Raw genomic sequence first — 4,908 nt, 5'->3', positions numbered from 1 at the left:
TAAAAACACACTAAAAATAATTAATGTGATGGGAGTAAAATTAATAAATTATGCACTTATCAAATTCCCTCACACTTATTCCATGCTTGTCCTTAAGCATGACTTAAACTCTCAATCAACTCCACTTAGAAGTTCCTTAACTTCACCCTGTCACAACATTCTCTAACAAAAGATTAAAAATTGGAAAGAAGAGCCAAGTAAGCTAATAACCATCACAACAAATTTCATCAACACCATACCAATATATCAACATTTTTCCAACACAAAACAAAAGGTACCATAAAATTTTAAGTCGATACACACCAAAACATAAGGCTAATTTATCAAGGCACAACAATTATAGCTCTTTGTAAATCTTAGGGAGATAGAATTGCCCCTTTTTCTTTTATTTATTTATTTATTTATTTATATTTTAAATTGGTACTTCTCTCTTGTCACAGTTATCACACCTTTTTTTTTTCAACCGCCACCTTTAGAAAAGTACCATGCTCATATCCTAGCTAGCTTTTGGCCTGAGAATCAATATGGGGTTCATGAAGACCCCTGGTTAGTTTGCTTAACTAAAATAGCGGAGCAATTTTCAAGTTCAACCTTTTATTTATCCCAATTTATGCATCTACATCTTATAAAGTGCCCTGATAGATTAAACAAAGTTCTGAAATATGAATGACACTAGTTTAAAGCACACATAACTAATCATTTCACCATTAAATCAAGCCTAAATGATTTATGCAGGAAAAAATTGCTTTATGGTATGGAGAAGAGGGAAAATCCATCATTAAATTTACTGTTACCTTGCCTAAAATCTCAAAAATTCAATCTAAAATAGAAAAGTCATTTCAAGGACAAAGCACTTCTCTCCGAGAGATAATATAGAATCATGAATCAAGCTTATGAGAACAAATTTTATTTTATTTTATTTTATTTTATTTTTATTTTTTTTATTTTTTTATTTTTATTTATTTATTTATTTTTATTTTTTTATTTTTTTATTTTTTTTTACAATTAAAAAGATTGCAGCAACAAATTTCTCCCCCTCCCCCCCCCCCCCCACACTTAAAACTTACATTGTCCCCAATGTAAAGCCCAAATGCAAAATAAAAGAAAAAAAAATGCTAGAAAAATAAAATAAAATAAGGGAAAGAAAAAAAATCTGATTGTGGCTAACAAGCCACCCATGGGTTGCCTCCCAAGAAGCACTTTTGTTTATCGTCGTTAGCTCGATATGGCAAAGCTCCTTAATCCACTGAATTCTCCTGAAACCCCTTATAAAATGGCTTGAGTTCATAACCATTGACCTTAAACACTTTATTAGTTCCTAAACTTTGAATTTCAACTGCACCATAAGGAATCACATTAGTAATAATAAAGGGTCCAATCCAACAAGAACGCAACTTACTAGGCATCAGCTTTAATATGGAATTATACAATAAAACTTTTTGCCCAATCACAAACTGCTTCCTTATTTTGTCATAGAATGCCTTTGTCTTTTCTTTATAGATCCTAGAATTCTCATAAGCCTTAAGGCGAATTTCCTCTAATTCATGCAAATGTGATTTTCTTTTTAACTCATCCTCCATGCTTAACTCAAACACATCCTGTGCAAATGTATCAACAACATTAATAGAAAAGACAGAATGATTATCAGCAGGATATTTCATAGCATCAAAGATATTAAATTTGACAGTCTCTCCATCAAACTCCATAGTTAAGGTACCCTCATTGACATTAATTTTTATCTTGGCAGTTTTTAAGAAAGGTCTTCCAAACAAAATCAAAGTTGAATTTGATGAGAGAGCACTATCATCCTCCATATCCAGAATGTAAAAATCTGTAAGAAAAATCAATCCTCCAACCTGCACCAAAACATCCTCAACTACTCTCAATGGGTAAGCATTAGAACGATCAGCTAACTGAATAATGACACTGGTTTCTTTCAAAGGACCTAAATTCAAAATTTGAAAAACTGAATTTGACATAACATTAATAGATGCTCCTAAATCTACCATTGCACTTTCAAATTTATAATCACCTATTCTGCAGGGAATAGAAAATGAACCTGGATCCTTACACTTAGGGGGTAATTTTCGCTGAATTAATGCTGACACATTTTTCCCCACACTGATCTTCTCATTATTCATCAACTTGCGCTTTGCAGTGCATAGTTCCTTAAGGAATTTAGCATACTTTGGAACTTGTTTGATCGCATCAAGTAAAGATATATTCACCTCCACCTTTCTGAAAGTCTCTAAAATTTATTTCTCTTCTTCTTCTTTCTTATTTTTAGCCAACCTACATGGGAATGGAGGAAGAATAGAATTATTAACCTTATTTAGTTTAGGTTCAGTATTTACCTTAATTTCAGACTCTTTTTCTCCTTGCTTTTTCTTTTTTCGTTGACTCATGTGGAGTCTGATTATCAACTTCTTTCCCACTCTGCAATAGTATGGCACTTGCATTTTCTCTGGGATTCATGACTGTTTGTGATGGAAGCTTTCTAGAACCTTGAGCTTCAAGCTTGCTCACCGATGAAGCTAACTTACCAATTTGCCTCTTTATGTTTTAAATGCTATTTCTGGTCTCCTGTTGAAACTGTTGGGTATTGTTAGCCAAAGCCTTAACAATTTCATCAAGTGACATACCTTAATTTAAGGGAGGCAGAGGTGGTAGATTCTCTTATCTCTGCTACTGGTATCGGTTTTGCATCGGTTGATTCCCATAACTCAGATTGGGATGATCTCGCCATCCTAGATTATAAGTATTGGAAAAGGGATCATACTTGTGTTGTGGTTGTCGATAATTTCCTACTACATTAACATGTTGCATTGATTCATCCTCTTGTAACGCAGAACACATGTCAGTAGCATGACCCGAACCTGAACAAATTCCACATACCTTAACAGTTTGCATCTTTCCTATAGTCAATTGCCTCACCAAAGAAGTTAAATCAGAAATCTGTTTCTCAAAGTTAGATGTACTTACCTCATTAACCTTCTTAGGTGCGTGATCCATTCTCATTCCAAATTGCTGAGAGTTTGCTGCCATGTTAGCAATCAGCCACCTTGCTTCATCTGGTGTTTTATCAACCAAAGCTCCTCCACTGGCAGCATCTATCATACTGCGGTCCATTGGTAGAAGTCCCTCATAGAAATACTGAATCAACAGCTACTCACTTATTTAATGATGGGGACAGCTTGCACACAACTTCTTAAATCTCTCCCAGTACTCATACAAGCTCTCTCCATTGTACTGCCAGATGTCACAAATTTCTTTTCTTATATTGGCAGCACAGGAAGCAGGAAAATACTCCTCCAAAAATATCTACTTCATTCCATTCCATGAGTTGACAGATCCAGAAGGAAGGTAATACAACCAATCCTTAGCTGTGCCGTCCAATGAGAAAGGGAAAGCTCAAAGCTTGATCTGATCCTCTAAAACTCCTTGAGGTTTCATGCTGGAACACACAACATGAAATTCCTTTAGATGCTTATGTGGATCCTCACCTGCAAGACCATGAAACTTAGGCAACAAATGGATTAGTCCAGATTTCAACTCAAAAGCAACATTTAAAGTAGGGTATTGGATACACAAAAGCTGTTAGTTTAGATCAGGAGCAGCTAACTCTTTCAAAGTCCTAGCAGCCATGGTCTCATTTTCAGAACTTGACTCTGAATCCGAATTCGAACTTAGCTCCTTTGGAGATTGGACTCCTTTAGATGTACTCTGAATCTGCCTAGCTTGCTTAGCTAATTTTCTCAACCGTTTAGCTGTTTTTTCTACTTCTGGATCAAAAATCATCTCACCAGATTGAGAAGTTCTTGTCATAAACAAAAAAATCAAAGTAAAAACAAAAAAATGCCTCAAAACTGTAGAAAACAATCGAATTTGGCCTCAAGAGGGTGGGGCCAAGGACGAATTTATTGGTCTTGATCAGAGCGCCATTTCCTTCGAGATAGGTATGGGCTGCTCCCCAAATTCAACCAAAAATCTTAATGAATAGTAACACCATAAATTTTTTTTTCTTTTTGAAAACCTGAAAATAGCAACACTTCACAAACAGAGTTAATAACAAAATATCCTAACACAAAAAATTCGAATTCCAATAAATTTCAGTCCCTGGCAACGGCGCCAAAATTCTTTATGGGTGTCGAATCCACCAGAAATTAAATTAACTGAAATCACCAATTATGAAATATTTTCTGCAGTAAATGGTAAATCCAGATCGAACCCTAGAGACTGAATTATTAAATTTCGTGCACTTGTGTACTGAAAAAATAAATAAATAAATAAAGGTTGGGGGGGTGTGTAATTCGCAATCCAAAGAAGAAATCAAAAATTCAAAAGTAAGATCTAAATTAAATAAGAAACTCTCGAATTAAACAAATTTCAGTCCAAGGTAATTCTCATTCCAATGCATTAATTTGATCATAGACAAAAATACAATTATATCTTATTGAATACTTAACGTAGATTTACCAAACAGCGAGGTAAACCCCTGACTTCCCTATACTCATCAATTCGAGCCCAACACTCTTATTGACTCTAATTATTAACTAAGTTGGTATTAAACAATCCTTATCAAATTAATAACTGCTTTAAGAAAATGAAGTAGTTAAGCTGAATAACAATTTATGAAGCATAAATCATTTAATCCACCCTATTATTTCCTTAGGTTATTACCGAAAACTTGGATCATAATCAAGAAAACCTAATTGCTACTCATGTTCAATCGTACACAATAATTACGGATTATGAAGATGAACTAGCAATTGATCAAATCAAATAATTAACTAATAGGCCTTTTTAGCAAATCATTCAACATATCAAAAATAATTAAATCAGATAACAATAGATATTTAAAAAGACATAAATTAAATTAAGAACCTGGTCTCACAAATCAAGCAAAAG

The 4,908-nt window shown here is 34.0% G+C and overlaps 1 non-coding gene across 1 annotated transcript; it reads left to right on the top strand.

Annotated features, from left to right (window-relative positions):
* Window positions 1–3,175: 3,175 nt before the first annotated feature.
* On the top strand, window positions 3,176–3,282 carry LOC131170749 (small nucleolar RNA R71). The gene has a single exon (XR_009141517.1). It is a non-coding gene; the product is annotated as a small nucleolar RNA R71 (small nucleolar RNA).
* Window positions 3,283–4,908: the final 1,626 nt, after the last annotated feature.

This window comes from Hevea brasiliensis, chromosome 11 (genome assembly GCF_030052815.1).
Source record: "Hevea brasiliensis isolate MT/VB/25A 57/8 chromosome 11, ASM3005281v1, whole genome shotgun sequence".
Taxonomy (NCBI): domain Eukaryota; kingdom Viridiplantae; phylum Streptophyta; class Magnoliopsida; order Malpighiales; family Euphorbiaceae; genus Hevea; species Hevea brasiliensis.
Note: the sequence above shows the minus strand (reverse complement) of the source record. Positions and strands in the feature narration are given on the sequence as shown.